This window comes from Cnephaeus nilssonii (genome assembly GCF_951640355.1).
Source record: "Cnephaeus nilssonii genome assembly, chromosome: 7".
Taxonomy (NCBI): Eukaryota; Metazoa; Chordata; class Mammalia; order Chiroptera; family Vespertilionidae; genus Cnephaeus; species Cnephaeus nilssonii.
Genome location: NC_137078.1, coordinates 99,212,321 through 99,230,278, shown reverse-complemented (window position 1 = coordinate 99,230,278; position 17,958 = coordinate 99,212,321). Strand labels below are relative to the sequence as shown.

The 17,958-nt window shown below is 42.3% G+C and overlaps 1 protein-coding gene across 5 annotated transcripts in view; it reads right to left on the bottom strand.

Moving 5' to 3' along the window:
- The window catches only part of RERE (arginine-glutamic acid dipeptide repeats), a 387,530-nt gene that overhangs the window by 91,351 nt on the left and 278,221 nt on the right, over positions 1 to 17,958 (bottom strand). The window lies entirely within an intron of this gene.

Below are 17,958 nucleotides of genomic sequence, written 5' to 3'. Positions count from 1 at the left end.
AGTCAAGGCTATCTGTTAATTATAACAATAAGTTGACTACCTTAAAACAAGACAAAATGCCTACAAGGTGAATGCTGGATCTTGCTTTGGTGGCGGTACAGTGTGCAGGGGTGAGGAAGTAGGATATGGATGGCAAGTATTAGCTTATGTATTTTTATAAAATTTAGCATTAGACTACTTTAAAAAGAAAAGCATATATTATAAATACTTTACTAAATAAACTAAATACTCAAAGTTCTATATTTTGCAAATGCTTGAAAACTGTCTAGTCTTCTTTCAGAAGTGTAAAATAAAAATAAAGTTAGATTTTCATAGTTTGCCTAATATCCAGACCAAGCAAGTATTTGCCAAATTCTATAATATAGTGAGGATCTATAAAGAGAGCTTAACAATCTTGATTGGATCTGAATAAAAGGAAAAATTGCATGCCTATTTAATTTTTTAAAAAGCACATTTTAGTGATAATTTGAAATCAATTCAAGTTGATCAAATTATAAATTCTTAATAAAAAGCTCATGGCAAACGAACATGTTACAAAAGGTAATTACAGTATATGGGGTAATTACAAGGAGTCATGAAAAACAGTGGAGCCAGAATATGGATTCAAATTCTAGCTCTACTGCTTACCAGGTGTGTGACCTCAGCAAGGTACTTACCCCTCTTCGGGCCCCAATTTCATCACCTTTAAAAGTTAGTGTAATAATAAACCTCGCTCTCGGGCTCTTGTGAGGATAACAAATGCATGTAAATTGCTTAGGACTGTACCTAGCGCAGAGTACGCTAAGTGAGTGTCAGCCATGTATTTTTAAATAGGAAAGAGAAAAGTAAAGGGAGTGATCTCATATCAATCTTCATCAATTTTCTAGATCTAGAGAGTAGCCTTCTCAGATAGAGAGAAAGTACTGTGTCCAGGTGGGTTAGTTCAGGGGTTGAGTGTCGACCCATGAACCAGGAGATCACGGTCCGATGCCCTGGTTGCCGGATCAATCCCCAGTGTGGGACGTGCAGGGAGCAATTGATCAATGATTGTCTCACATCATTGATGTTCTATCTCTTTCTCCCTCTCCCTTCCTTTCTCTGAAATCAATAATAATAATAATAATACACATATTAAAAAATAATTGTTAAACTATAAACAAAAACCACTTATGTTTCACCTAATTACTCATGTTAATAATTTACAAAATTTGATTAAAACTCTGGTTCAGTACACAGAAATTTTTTAAAAATTTAAACCTTATATGGCTGATAATAGGAAATTACTCATAAGAACTTAAATGCCATTGCAAAAGTGAACGAGTGATTGGAGGGCAGCCCAATGTCATTCCCCCCTAAGACATGCCTGCCTGTGGGTGAACACGGAGAGCTGGGAGTGAGAGCTGGGAGAAATGCTCTGGGTAACTCGCTGAGCGTGTGCCTGTGGTTGTCTCACGTATGAGAGGCTGCCCACCGCCTGCAGGGCCCTCCAGGTACATTGCTAGTGCGGTGCGCGCTGGTGTTAGAGAAAGGATGGCCTCCTGAACAGCCAGCACTCTCGCCTTCTTGACAAATCTTGATCTGAGATCACACTTTCCCTTGAAGAAGCTGCTGCAATTTCTGTGGTAACCTGAGCTTCCTTCCGCTCCTCTGATCTCTAAATAGTGGTAACTCCTTCCTTTTATTTGATCTACTGTCCTGTTAAAATAGTCCTATTTCTGAAAATACTATGTTCCATAACATAAACCCAATAACTTAAGAGTGTCTACTCTCCCACTTCTACGGAAAGACACATTTGAGAAGGAAAGGAGTATTGCCCAGCAGGGAGGAGATCTTCCCGGAGCACACGCAGGCAGGGACACTGCTGTCAGCAAGCGCGCAGCGAGGCCAGCACCAAAGCTCCGTCACGGGCTTGCCGGCGAGCCCCTCCCGCTTCCAAGGAACCGAATGGAACCTTTCTCAACAGTCACCTCCTTCTTCCTTTTGTTTAAAAACACGTACATATAGTTTTAATCCTCACCCGAGGATATGTTTACTAATTTTAGAGAGAGGAAGGGAGAGAAACAGCGATCAGTTGACTCCCATAAGCACCTAAGGGGGACTGAACCTGCAGCCTAGGTCTGTGTCCTGACCCGGAACTGAACCCGCAACCTGTTTGTTATGTGGGATGATGCTCCAACCAACCGAGACACCTGGCCGGGGCAGTCACTTCCTTCTTAATGTTAAAAACATTTATTTCCACTTCCCAGGAATCCTGGCTGAGGGAATTCTGAGCTTTACAGAAGTACTTTAGTTATATTTCACTAAACATGTGCTTTTTATATCCTAAAGGTGAACACAAGAATGAAGATTATGTGTTGAGCACTTTGGGGAAATGACTGGCCTTCAGGATACCCTTCAGTCCTTCCACAAACGTTCACTGAGTGTCACGCTGTTCCAGGTCCTGGGGAGAGAGACGCTGTGCACTTCAGAAATGCAGGGCTGAGCTGGGTAACCTGTGAGAAGCCTTTAAAGCAGCGGTGGCCAACCTTCCGGACCTCGCGGACCACTGCTTGGCGACCGCTGGTTTAAAGTCCTGGTTTCGGATGACATCTAACTAGATGTCAGATCCACACACGAGGCTCCTGAAAGGCTGGGTTTACCTACCATCTTTGCTTGCTGCATCAGGAACAAGCAAGCCCTTCTTGAAAGGGGGTTGTTTTCTATGTTCAAACTAGGGCCCAAATAATGTTTGAGGAAGAGCTAAACCGGATATTTCAACTCTCTTCTTCATGTAAATTAGAGTTTGCTAAGTTTACCTAATACCGGCTATCTTAAATCTGCAAAAATTGACATTAAAAACATTCCCCTCTAATACAGCATCTAGCTCTGAAGAATTAGAATAATTTCATCTCATGAAAAACATGATGTGGGTTTCAAATGTTAAACAACTGGTCTTGCCCACACAGATATATCTATGTAGCCAGGAAACTCGGTTCAGGCTTCCCAACATTGCTAAGCCCAAGTCCTTTAATAAGGATAAGCTTTTCTACCATTTCCCTAGAGAAACTGCAAAGCAGGGTGGGAGGGTGCACCCTCAAATGCCTTAGAGCTTCACTCTGTAGCCTTGGAAAGCAATTAAAGCAAGATAAATAAACCTGTCTGTCCATTTTGCAGCCGAGGCAGGCTGGTAAAATCTGGGGTTAAATGCAATTTTAATGTGGAGGATAGGGATCTGTACCGTTTTGGAGCCACTGGGAAAAGATCATTGCAAAAAGCAGGGACCAATCAGCTTCCAATCTTTGCAAGCTACTGGGAGGAGAAGCACTTGGCTCACACCATCCCCATCCCTCCGCCAGTCATTCAGCAGAAACCACTGCTTTCAAATTCGTCTGCACAGGAGCGCATGCGTGTGTCTAACCAGGGAGGCAAGGACTCGGCAATCTGCTCCCACGTGACTGAACTGCAGGGCTGCTCTTCTACACACGTCAACTCCACCATCTCCTAAGCCACAGGTCAAGATCTGGGGAATTGGACACAAAATGGAAATGCTTCACCAATCCGTGAGCCGTTCAAGTCACTCTTTCGCGGCACTGTCCTCGTTCTGCGGGGCCTGCTCCAGAACCCTCAGGTGGTGGTCTCTCATTCACCTTGAAAGAGCAAACAGGAACTCTTCCCCCATCAGGGACCCAGCCCTGTCCCGCCACGCACACCCTCTGGTGCCGAGATCCAGTGGGATGCGTCAGGCTCAGAATGGCCTTCCACGAAGAGTTACTGAGCACCTCCTTCTGCCGGATACTGTGCCAGCAAAGAGGGCAGGAATGAACTCACAGAGCAGACTTGCTTGGGGATTTTGGTGCTAAAACAGAGCAGCTTCGGAAACAAACTCCTGGTTTGATTCCACTGTAACAAATGCAACCGCTACACTGAGTCTCAGAGAGCCAAAGACACTGCCATGTATTTAACTGGACCCATTTAGTCAGTTACACACAGACTTGTCCCAGCCAATGCCTTCTGTACCCGAGTGAACACAGCGCAGGATCTGAGTCTTGTTAGCTGCTTTGTCGCAAACCAGCTGAGCTGAGATTTCCACCTGTCCAATGGGCCTAATACCACCATCCCTCAGCTGGATCAGAGGACAATGGCAATCATTAAATGAGACACAAGGTGACAAGAGACTCTGAATATCAGAGGGCTGTAACTGTGCAGTGGCATACCCATGGGGAGTAATATTTTGGGTACACAGCCTTACCTAAGACTACTCAAACAGCCAGGGGTTCAATCAAGCCAACACTGCTGGTGACTGCACATCCTCCATTGTCTTCTTACAGCCTCTGACTTCGTGTGATCGACAGGAAGAAAGGATCATGCCACCAGAAGAAAAACACATTTCTGCATAATTGCCCAAGTTAAATCTGCTCCTCTCACTCTGCCTGACAAATCATTCCCTGCTTATTACTTTCTATAATTTAATATATATAAGTGCTTTACTGGCAAGCTTCTCGAAAGAATAAATAATACTTAATGACTGCCTACAGTTTAATTAACTCATGATTGAACTTTTCATGGATTGCTATAAACATTAAATTATATCCTTCCTCAAAGCTATCATGATGGAAATCTTGTTTCAAGCTTTAACTCTCCTGCCTAAACAATTCTGAGATTTCAGCAAATCTGTATATTGGACAGAGAGGTGAGAGAATCAACCTTAATGCCTGGTTATAAAGTGTGTTATTTTATAGAGCAAGGACGAGGCCTTAATTTAAATAAGATTGAAAATGTGCACATGCCCCAACACCTCATTTATATTACGGCAATCATTAAACATCTCTGGGGCTCGGGCAGTCTTATTAGCATAAACTGCGTATTACCACAAGGTTTCAGGTTCCCACTCTGGCTTCTCATTTTAGCTGCCATTTTCTGTCTGTGTGATGTTGCAAATAAATTTTCCTTTTGGCATGGCTCAGCTGTCAGGCACCTCTGTTCTATAATGAACCCATGAATTACATCTCCCTGCTCTGACATCTCTGGTCTCACACATCAAAATATTGTTCTTCAATTGTAATTTATAACTTAATTTAAATGTCTCTTTTACTGTGACCTTTTTAGATCAAATGGCATTGCATCTGGCAGTTTCGAGTAGACCAAAGCATCCTTTCACAATTACAGCTATTATAATAACTGTAGAAAAAGCCTATCTGAATTAGATTGCAATCACACTAAATATTAAATAATTGCAATCCATTAAGAACAGTAGGTTTCAAGTTTTTTACTCTGCAAAATATACTGTTTATATGTAAGAAACTGCCAAAATAACTTAGAAAGGAAAAAATATTGGATTTAGAAGATCTTGAAATTCTCTCTGTAGTTTTAATTATTTCAACCACTGACATAAATTGACAAAGATCTTGCCAAAATCTACTCCAGACAAAACTAAAAAATTTTTTCTCATAATGCATGATTCACGGGTGTCAATATAGTATTTTCATTCATACCTCCATCACCAGTGACCTAGTACCAAGCTCAAAATATAATATAGATCTACACTAAGGAACTATAAAACTAATAAGCACAGTGTTTATTTTTGTTGGCCACTGTCATCCCAAATAACGCCAGAAGCACTAGAGAGGCTAAATCTGGCTAAATATTCTTATGGGAGCACATTTTAGAGATAATGGCAAAGACAAGACATTTACTTGCTGAGAGTAAGGGATGAGGGAAAGATCCAGCTAATTTGCAGAAGGAAATACACAGTTGCTGAACCGACCCTCCCTCCAATACTGAGTAACTACAGTGTTCAGGAAGCATGCCAGCCCCCGGCGCAGGGGTGGGGAATGCCCGGCCCTCCGTATAAGACCCACGAAATCATTTGGTCGGGCCCCGCCGAGGCATTAGGAGTGAGTTAATTGTTTGACCAAATACAGCAGGCTAGTTTTTAAGTTGATAATTTTGTATGGCCTGTGAATGATTTTATAAATATCAGAATGGCCCCTGGCAGAAAAACGGTTCCCCACCCCTGCCCCAGTCACAGAGGAGATAGGAGGGGGCACCAAAGTTGGCCGAGCATCCGATGTGTAGGAACTGTATGTATTAGGTTTGGGTGTGATTTCATCATTCCTCGCACCACTCTTTTATGGCAAGTACTAAAAACCGGACAAAAAATCGGAAAGGTTCAGTATCTGGCTCTAGGCCACACTTCCCCAAGGAGGCAGCAGAGAGAGGGTTCTCACATAACCCGTGTTCTAGGAAGACTGTCCTGGAGCAGCACAGGATGGCGACCTGTGGCCGCGAGGGGCTCGGGCGTCTCCAGCTGCGGTGACACGGCAGGCACACGGTCATTGCTCCTTTCGGGGTAAGAGCGTGTGGGCAGGAGGGAACCCACAGCTCAGAGAGGGGGAAACACTGCACATAAAATAACAGTAACCCTATCATAAAAACAGAGCGCCAGTGAACGCTGGCTGACGGGTGACCTTTGCTGTCTTGAAAAACCAAGATGACCTCACAGAGCAGGTTTTGAAAAGCAGCAATCAGTATAATAAGACTAACCTTGGCTGTACCAAAGTAAGAAGGAAAAATCCAGGTGGAGGACAGAAGAAACACTAAAAGTTGTTAAAGATGAGCAAGAGGCTAGAGCTAAAGGCAACAAATACAGGGTTAGGATCCGGAACACAGTTTTTCAGCGATTTATCACATAGAGGAAACGAGAACTATGACAACAGTCAATGTAAGGAACAACAAAAAAGGAAAAACAAGAAATACAAGGATATCAACCTAGCCCAGAAAAGCCAAACAAGGACGCACATAATCTGAGCAGGAGGGAATAAAGGGAAGGTGGCAACAGGAGACTGACAATCTATGTGGAAGAGACAAAAAGATGACAACACCTTTGAAGAAGGTTCCTGTGAGGAAGACCCTGTAATTCTAGAAAGCGAAGTGAAAGCCACGCTGAAAGTATTGGGAAGAAACAAACCAGGGAGATGGGATACCAATAGAATTATTCAAGCCACAGAGACTGATTCCGTCATAATCCTAACAAGATATGTCAACAACTACCGAAAACCAAGCAATGGCCTACAGACTGGAAATGTCCAAAACGCATCCTAACCCTTAAGAAAGGAGATGCCACGGAGTGCAGTAACTATAGGATTACCCTGTCCTCAAGTTTAAATTATACTGTATATAAATGTCTGACAGGGCATGCTTATTAATCTGTAGGCGATAACCTTATTTACCTCATAAAACTGTTATGAAGATTACATGAATTCATTCATAAAAAGCACTTAAACTTTTGCCTAACATATAAGCACTGGATAACAAACAAATTTTAGTTTTATTGTTATTAATTTTATTGTTAATGACACCAGGCAGCTGACCAATAGTTGATATCTACGGTATAAAAATGGAAAGAACAGTGATAAACTTAAGGTCCTGTGCCTAGTTCAAAATTCAGTCAAAAAGCTGAAGGTGAGAGAAAAATAGTTTAGCAAAGGCAAATATAAAAAGAAAAAATAAACAAAACAAGGCAAAAACACAAGAAAAAAGAAGAATGTATTACGCTTCATGAAAGCTTAAACTACAATAAAATGATAGCCTTGTGGGAAAACTAAGGCTGCTCATTGCCACCTGATGCTGATCAGGTCCGGGGAGTGTTACTCCAGTGGAGGTGCCATGTTTTAAAAGACACAGCCCTGGCCAGTGTGGCTCAGCTGACTGTCATCCTGTGCACTAAAAGGTTGCCAGTTTGATTGCCGGTCAGGGCACATGCCCAGGTTTCAGGCTTAATCCCTGGCAGGGGGCATGCAGGAGGCAGCCTATTGATGTTTCACTCTCACAATGATGTTTCTCTCTCTAAAAATCAATTAAAAATCTTAAAAAGAAAAAGTTAAAAGACATACAGACAAAACTCACCAGAGGAGACATAAAATGGCTATGTATAAAAATGGCTAGTATTTCACCATGAATGAAACTCAAAAACATTACCCTCAGTTAAAGAAGCCAGTCACAAAATATCACATATTGTACAATTCCATTCAGATGAAGTGAGGAGAGTGACTGATGAGTAAAGATTTCTTTTTGGGGTGATGAAAATGGTCCAAAATTGATGGTGATGCTATTTACACAAGTCTGTGAACACACCAAAAGCCTTCAATTTGTACACTTTAAAGGGGTGAAATATATAGTATGTGAATAATCTATATATATAAAAGCCTAGCGACCCTTAAGGCTGGACGACAGGCCGGTAGCTATGACACACACTGACCACCAGGGGGCAGACACTCAACCTCCCGCAGCCAGCCAACTTCCTGTGGTCCCTCCCCCTTGGCCGGCTGGGCCCGATCAGGGCTGGGCGAGATAGCCCCAATCACACTGATCACCTGGCATGCTGAGGGACCCCACCCGTGCACGAATTTGTGCTCCAGGCCTCTAGTATATCAATAAAACTATTATATAAAAAGGAGATAAAAGAAAGAAATGGCTCAAGAAACGTGAGAGTGGTTCACATGGAAAAGCAAAGTGGGGGCCACAACTGGGAACAGCTGCCTTGGGAGCAAAGACATTTCAGTTAAAATGACCACAAGTGAGATCACTGCTGCGGTAAGTAAGGAAGGTGCTGTCACCAGAGGTCATTGCTCTGAGTGGCCTTCTGTCTCCCCACCTGCTCCTGAGAAACTGTCATGTTTAGAGGAAAGAATCAAGTGGGGCACAAAGTTCAACTTTTAAGTCAAGCTACAGATTATCTAAAAAGAAACAAAAATACTAAAGCATTAAGTTTAAAAAGTCAGCTTCATCTAAATGAAACAAAAAGATTAAATCATGTATTTTATGTTAAAAGTGTTGTTGCCTTCAGCTTTTGAACAGAAGTGAATTTATGAAATGCTCAGGCCAAAAAGAGCTACATTGGTAAATTTGTAAACAAATACTTTTCAAAACAAAAGTTAAAAATTTTTCTGATTGGTCCAAGTATAATAAATTAAAACTCAAATTTGCATATTATTATGCTGATAATCAGTTGAAAAGGTATTGATTATATCAAGAAACCTCAGCTGCATGGTCTCTTTCTTCATCTTCACTTATTTGATGTTTAACACATAATGCACAGTAGACTCCAATATCCTATTATTACATAAATAAAACAAGGTGTTTGTCAGGATTGATTTATATAAGGCACCGTTCTTTAAAATTACTGGATTTCCATGAAAAGAAATCATATAACATATTGACTTTTCCCATTAGTGTTTTCAACATCAAAACCCTGAGAGAAAAACCACCATCCTATAACCGTTTAATCATGACTGATCCGAATGGAAAAATAGTAAAAAGAGAAGACTGTAAGTAAAGGGTGTGGTGTGGAAAGAATGTCAAAAGACTCCTGATCATATTTTTAGACAAACTGCAATAAAAGGGCTCCTGGCAATGCCTTAATGGGAGCTGGAAATACTTGGCATCCACTAACGTCCTAAGCACTGCAAAGCTGACCCAGGGCCAGACGCTTCAGTGAAGTCCGTTTATGATGAACAAATAGAAATTTTATAGACTTAACATTTTGGAATAAAGGAGAGAAAGATGAAAAATGACCCTTCAAATAGGCCTATCGGCATACTCTGCTATGACAACTTTACATTTGGATTTGAACTTGATTTATTTATTTATTCAATCATTCAACAATTATTTAGTGCCTCTCTACCATCGAACTATGGCTCAGAAAACAAAGATGATTAATATTCAATGGTTAACGAACAGTGATATTTATAGATCACAGGTGAAAACTTACTATTAAGCTATTGGAAGTCCTGAACCCTTTGTTGAAGGAACTGTGGACATGCATAAATAAGCAAACAAATATATACTCTTTTGAATATGTAAAAAGCTTAACCCAAATGTCTAACAGCAATCCATATTTCAGGGAATAAAACTGTCCAGAAAGAGGTGAAATCCTTGCTGTATGATTACAAATTTTACATACATACACACACACACACACACACACACACACACACACACACACACAAAGTGAGCATCTTACCTAATAATAGAGTAATATGCAAATTGACCGTACCTTCGTTACACCCACCAGCCACGCCCACCAGGAAACCATCCTGCCGAAGGCTTTTCCGGCCTTGGGCACCAGCGGGGAGCCTTTGACGGATGGCAGGCAACTGGCGGTCGGCTCCTGCGATCCGTCGCCGGGACTGGGGTGCGGCCGAGCCCAAGACCGGGAAAGCCTCCGCAGAAGGCTTTTCCGGCCTTGGGCACCAGGAGATCCGTCACTGGGACACTGGGGTGCGGCCGAGCCCAAGGCTGGGAAAGCCTCCGCAGGAGGCTTTTCTGGCCTTGGGCACCCTGCGACGGATGGCAGGCAACTGGTGGTAGGCTCCTGGGACAACCAGAGGCTGACCAACTGGAAGTCAGTGCTGGCCCCGCCCCCAAGCAAGCGGTTAGGGGCAATCAGGCACGCAGGCAGAGGGGTTAGGGGTGATCAGGTAGGCAGACCAGTGGTTAGGGGTGATCAGGTAGGCAGGCAAGTGGTTAGGGGAGATCAGGTAGGCAGACCAGCGGTAGGGGTGATCAGGTAGGCAGACAGACCCTCACTGGGCTGGCCCCGCCGCCAAGCAAGCTTTTAGGGGCAATCAGGCAGGCAGGCAGAGTGGATAGGGGTGATCAGGTAGGCAGACCAGTGGTTAGGGGTGATCAGGCAGGTAGGCGAGCAGTTAGGGGCAATCAGGTAGGCAGACAGCCGCTTGCATGGCTGGCCCCACCCCCCAGCAAAGAAAGAGGGAGGCCCAGGCCAGCCAAGCCATTGCACCCCAGCCTGTCGCCTGCAGAGGGAGGCCACCGGTGGCAGGGGAGGGGGGACAACGCTGCACAGATGGCAAGCAGTGGCAGCGGCGGGGGTGGGGCCAGCTTCCTGCAGACCAGGGAAGGAAAGCCCCGATAGGCCCTGATCTCAGGCCAGGACTAGAGACCCTACCCGAGGGGTCCCGGATTGTGAGAGGGTGGTTGGGCTGAGGGACGCCCCCGAGTGCATGAATCTTCATGCACTGGGCCTCTAGTATATATATATAGTGTTAGTCAGAGAAGGTAAACATAAAAATGCAAATAAGTTTCTGAGAAAAAGAAGTCATTGTATTAGGAAATGAGAAAGAATGAAATCCAATTATCAATTCAGTAAAAATAAGTCAGCATGATATTTTCTAGAAAAACCTTAGTCTGAAACTATAGGGCTCTGCTACAGTTTGCACACATAAATATACTAGTAAAGGTCTATTTTGTAAAAGGCCAAATAAATGCAAGCACTTAGAGATAGCTGAATTAATCCCATTAGAATGATATCAGCCATCTATCTGTTATATAGCAGTATGTTTACAAAGTATTTGTAAGCTACAAGTGTACAGAGGGGCCTAGTAAAACCGCATATGAGAAAACAAATCTGGAACAGTACACACAGAAACACTTCTCAGATCTTCCAGACGGAGCACCGCTGCTCTGTCATATTTTAACATAATATTTTTAACATAACACAAAGTTATAAATAAAGCCATTTTGCATTTATAGATGATCACAATTTAAAATAGTAAAATATAGCCCTGGCTGGTATGGCTCAGTCGGTTGAGCGATGTCCCATGCAATGAAGGGGCACTGGTTCAATTCCCAGTCAGGGCACGTGCCCAGGTTTCAGGCTGGATCTCCCATGGCGGTGGTTGTGGAGGCAGCTGATCAGTGTTTCCTTCCCCCTCTCCCTTTCTCTCTCTCTAGAAATCAATAAAAATGTAGTTTTAAAAAAGTCTTTTTTAAAAAAGTAAAATATAATAAAACTTATCTTTGCCAACATATGTTAAGGAGTATGCCCACTGTCACTAGGAATGCCCTCCTCCTTCAGTAAGAGAGGCCAACACATTTATTACATCTTCTTCCTCTACATCTGTTCAAAACTGTTTTTATGTAAGTAAAAAGAAATACATTTTAACATGAACAAATAAAGCACAACTGTGTACCTAACTATTGTACAAGTTCACCACTAGACCAAAGGTAAAAAATAAGATCCTATATCATAAAAGCTTAATATGCAAATTGTTCGGCCAGGAGTTCGACCGCTCATTATGCTATGCGCTCACTACGAGGGGGCGGTGCGGAACGTTGCGGGCGTTGGGAGGTGCTGCCGGCCCCGATGGGCCCTGATGAGAGCGGGACCTCAGCGTCCTGGCAGGATGGTGGAGCAGGTAAGCAGGGGGCACCAGACCAAGGTGAGTGTGAGCCAGGACCCAATCACCCCACAGATGGTGACCAGTGGCAGTGGGCGCGGGCCTGCCACCTGGCTCCCAGGCGCTGAGGGAGCCTGGCGGGGACGGGGAACTGAGGGTGAGTGGTGACGACCAACCTGCGGTGCCTGGGTGGGGGGCTGCGACTTCTCACGGGCTACCTGGGGGCAGGGGTGACGGGGGACGGAGGTGGGGTGAGACTGCGCCGTGTCCGACAAGCTCACTCTCACTCCCCCTGCTACCCTCCCCTGGGATGCCAGGGCCCGTGCGTGCGCCAGGGAAGCCCCCACGCTCAGGTGCCGGGTGCCCGCAAGGAGCCCGCCCTGCACCCATGCGACCTCTTCCAGGTGAGCCGGGTGCAGCTGCCAGGACCGCAGGGGCTGGTTGGGCTCCCCGTGGGTTCACACAGGAGCCGGTCTGCTAGGCTGGCCGGGAAAGAGCGTGCTGCCCGCCCGGCTTTCGTGCGGGCCACTGGGCGGCCCGAGACCCATGCTGCGCCCCGACCCGCGGCTTCCGGCTGCGCTTATCGCATCTCTGCGTGTAAACTCGGGTGCTGTGACTCAGGTGGAGGGGTGCGCGGGGGGGCCGGGCGGCCCAGGTGCTGCCCAGGGCCCAGAGGTCAGCTAGGACTTGATCGCTGGCCAGGCCTAGGGCCCGCACCTGTGCACGAATATCATGCACCGGGCCTCTAGTATTTACATATTAACTATTTCTGTGTTCTCCAATGAGGGCTCTGCTATTAAGAATGTATACATGTGGCTCAAGTTTTATACAACCTGCGAATCATCTGCATTAAATTAAAATGGACTAAACAGTGCAGACAAAAGAGAGCTTGCCAGACTGGATAAAAAATAAGGAACAAGTAAAGAACTAAAGTACACAAGAGATGTACTTTAAATCAGCGGTCGCCAACCAGTGGTCTGCGAGGTCCCAAAGGTTGGCGACCACTGCTTTAAATTAAAAGAAAAAGCAATATTCATAATAAGAAGCTGAAAGAAGATACACCATGCAGACAAGCATGAGAAAGCTAGAATAGTTGTATTAATGTCAGACAAAACTGGATTCAAGACAGAGAGTATTACTAGACACAAAGAGAATCACACTAAAAAGGTAAAAGGGAGAATACACAGAGAAAGATACATTATAAATGTTCAAATGTGCCTAATGATACAAGGGTCCAATATAAGGGTTCTAACAGAACCAAAAGGGAAAAATAACCAAATCCACAATGGTAGTTGAAGACTTTAATGCCTCTCTCTCAGTAACTGACATTACACCAAGATAAAAGAATTAGTAGGGCACAAAATATTTAAATAATTATATCAACCGTTTTAAACAAACACAATTCTAGAACAGTATACCTAATACCTGCAGAATATACATCCATTCCCAGTGCACATGGGACATTCACAAAGATAAATGACATGCTGAGCCAAGAAACACACATCGAGAGATTTCAAAAGATTGAAATCTTACTGGGCACTTTCTGACCACAACTGAACTAAATCAGAAATCAATAACACTGAGAGAGAGAGAGAGAGAGAGAGAGGGGAAAGAAAAAAGGGAGAGGAACATCTAGTTTCTGGTAATTAAGCAACTTAATTCTAAACAATCAATAGGTAAAAGAAGAAATCACATAAAAAATTTTCATATTTTAACAATGAAAATGAAGAACAAATCAAAATTTGTGATAAATCAGTTATCTAAGATCCTACTTTAGAAAGCTAGGATGAAATTGATCAAAATACCCTTCCCCCCCCCCCCACCCTAGAACAGAAATACTAATAAGACTAGAGATCAATGGGATAGAAGACAGAGAAAAATCAATGAAACCAAATGGTAGCTATCTGACAAGATCAATAATGTTGATAAACCTCTATTTAGATAAAGAGGAAACAAATTAGCAATGTCAGGAATGAAAAAAGGTCAAAAGCATAGATCCTACAGACATTAAAAATAAAATATAGGAATAAATTCAAATTTTTAGCAATTTGATAATTCAGATAAAATGGACAAAACATTTAAAAGACACAGATCAACATATTACCCAACTGGCACATGAATAAATGTACAATCTAAATAGGCTTACGTCTATTTGTAATTCTAAACTTCCCATAAAAAAATATTCCCAGATGGTTTCACTGTGAAACAATCAAACATTTAACAAAGGAAAAACATCAATCCCTTACAAACTTTTTAAGAAAAGAGGTGGAAATACTCCCCAACTAATTTTTTGAAGTTAATTACTCTGATGTCAAAACTAGACAAAGATACTACAAAGAAAGATTACAGCTCAATAAACACAAATGTAAGTTTTTAACAAAATATTAGCAAATTGAATCCAATAGTACATAACAACTAAGCAGGATTTATCCTAGGAATGCATAGTTTAACATTTGAAATGAATAGATATAGTTCACCAAATTAACAAAATAAAGCATAACAAGAAAAAATAGCACCTGACAAAATTCAACACCCATTGATGGTAAAAACCACAATAAACACAGATATAAAAGGGAACAGTCTCAATTTGATTTAAAAACAACAACAAAAAAGAAAAAACGCTACACTGCACTCAACAGTGAATGACATTGCTCTCTCCCTAAGACTAAAAAGGAGGCAAAGATGTGCCTACTCTTACCATCCTACTCAGTATTGTACTGGAAGTCCAAGCAAGTGCAACAGAGCACAGAACAGAAAGAGCTGAGCGGTCTTCTCTGCAGATGACATGCGGTGTGTGCAGAAAGCCCTAAGGAACCAACTAGTGTTTACTAGGGGTGCTGGAAACGTTTTGTATCTTGATCACTGTCCAAGTCTCTTTGGTGTAAACTTCTGAAAAAACTCATCCAATGGTATGCTTTATGGAGCAGCTGGTATACATAAATTATACCCCAGAAAGTTGTTTTTAAAAGTACACACTAAAAATCTCCTATGTGAATAAAACAACAACAAAAATCCCAAACACCTGGGAGTCAAAACAAATAATCCAGAGGAGCTTATATTTAAAAATAGGTCCATATAATTATATTTGTCATAAAGAACTGACAGTTCAAGAATTTTTAATTAGGGACTGCAGTTTAAAAATAGAGTATTTAAATGCACTTACATCCAAACAGTCCTACTGGGTGCTGCACACACTCTAATGTGGCCATGCTGCAATTTTCACATATTTTAAATTTCTATACTGTCCTGGGGAATAGGAAATAGACACAGGTTTATCCTAAATTGATAAATGCCTAACTGTGTTTTGATTCTACACTATACTCTGAGAAAATAATACTTCTCCCATGAAAATGTATCTTTTTCATTTATTACTTGACATAATTCAAAACTTCCATTACTCTAAGGAAGTCAAAATAAACATTAACTTCTCACAAGATTTTTCCATTCACTACTTTTCAATAAAGAAAGTACCTACAACTAAAACTCCCTAGTACACCCATGAAGTACAAGCCTCGTACTTGTCACAGAATGTGCACAAAATGCTGTTCTTTGGTGGCTGAATGCATTTGTATTGCTTAACTCAAGATACCTGAGCCCTGAGAGGGCGGGAGGGTTCTTGACAAGAAGAATTTCAAAAGATGGGAAGGCAGTTTCACAGAAATAAAAACTCATAAGACCAAAAACCCTCTGGCAATTACTAAGAGAACTTCAGAAGAAACTTGATACAAAGGACCAGGGGCAAAAATAGCTAATTATTTCTGTGCAGAAGAATGTTTTTCCATAAACTGTAGAGGGTTTGGAGTAGAAAGGGAATAAATCTGATAAATTCATGTAAGTGCCAAAAATATATTTAATTAAAAATGGTAACATCTTCATTATTCAAAATTCAACTGATCAGCATAATAATGCAAGGAGAATCTTTTCATAATGCTTTTATACAAAAAAACTGAACAGGCAACAAGCTCATATCCAAGAGTTACTTTGAACATACATACAATTTTTAGGGCATTTTTAATTCACAGACATTTATAGCCATTGTTCGCAGTATCACAGTAGCACCAATCTCTGAGTCTCAGTTTCCTCATTTGTAGAATAATCTCCAAGGTTCCTCTGGTTCTATCATTCTATGTTCAGAATAATGATTCTTTATAAAAACAAAACCCTAAGTATCAAATAGGTGAGCAAGTAAGTATTTGGGAATGCAAAAAATCGTTCAGCCTGGCCGGCATGGCTCAGTGGTTGAGCGTCCACCTATGAACCAGGAGGTCACGGTTCAATTCCCCATCAGGCACATGCCCGGGTTGTGGGCTCCATCCCCAGTGTGAGGCGTGCAGGAAGCAGCCGATCCATGATTCTCTCTCTCTCTCTCTCTCTCTCTCCCTCTCCCTTCCTCTCTGCAATCAATAAAAGTACTTTTTAATTGTTTAGTTATTTAGGACACAGCATATCCCAAGCAAGACAATTCCATCCCCAACATACAGAAACTACCATCATGTTCTGTAATATCCCAGAAACACAATCAGACCAGGAATAAAAAGCAGGCATCATGTACCATATATTCAGATACCGACATGCTTCCTTAAAAGCAAGCTATACATGCCCTCGCCAGTTTGGCTCTGTGGCTAGAGCACTGGCCCTTGGAATGAAGGGTCCCAGGTTTGATTCCAGTCAAGGGCATGTACCCCAGCCCTGGTTAGGGCTCCTGCGAGAGGCAATCAATTGATGCCTCTCTCTCACATCGATGTTGCTCTCTCTCTGTGTCTCTCCCCCTTCCTTCTATTCTCTCTAAAGAAATCAATGGAAAAATATCCTCAGGCGAGGATTAACAACAACAACAAAAAAACCAAGATGTATAGTAGAAAGATCCCTAAATTGGAAAACAGGGTTATTCTTTACCCTCCATTCTAAACCTTTTGGGTTCAACAAGTCATCTGGCATTTCTGAGCCTTGGATGTTTATCTATCTAGAAACTGGAACAGATGATCTCCTAAGTCCCTTCTAACTATAGGGACCTCTCAAGAAAAACAAAGAAAGGTGCTTAAATTACAGTTAGTTAATCATCAGAAGAGTTGCTCCCAGCCTCATGCTAATATCCTATGTAAATATATACATGACCATCTAGACTATTTTTTAATGTACCAAAAATCCATAAAAATTCATTACTACTTGTCAGATTTAATGATTTCACATTAGTGAGCACACAGAGAAGAATTATTTTAAGAAACTTTAAAATACACGAAGCTTCCCAAACAGCTCTGTAGGGTATCACCTAAAGTCCTAAAGAAGATTCCAAAAAAGGAAACTGGTCTCAAGAGCCACGCTATTGGCGGCAGGAGTCCTGCCTGAGCGGCCGTGCACATGACGAAGCTGAGTCAGGCGAGTCGTCACAGTGAGATGTCCTGCAACCACCTCAGTACCTGTAGGCTCATGTGTTACATTATACTTTAGGTTTTTTCACAGGTGGCTATTTTTAAAACTTAATTTTGTTTTAGAATCATGTGGAATATTTACATGGTTCCAAAGTCAACCTACAAAAACAAATGTGTTCAAAGAAGTCTAGCTTCTCCAGTGCTTCCATGCACTCTGAATACAGGGTCTCAGACACAAAACCCAGTGCTGACCACAGAACAGCATGGCCCCCGGGTTCAAATCTGGAGTGTATAACCATGGATCACAGCTTAATGGCTCTAAACGATTTCCTCGTGTCTACAATGGCAACACCAATACTTGAGAGGGGGTATTGTGAGGAGGAAGCAAGATCATCTATGCACAGCATTCAGCTTTGTGAGCTCTCAGTCAAGAC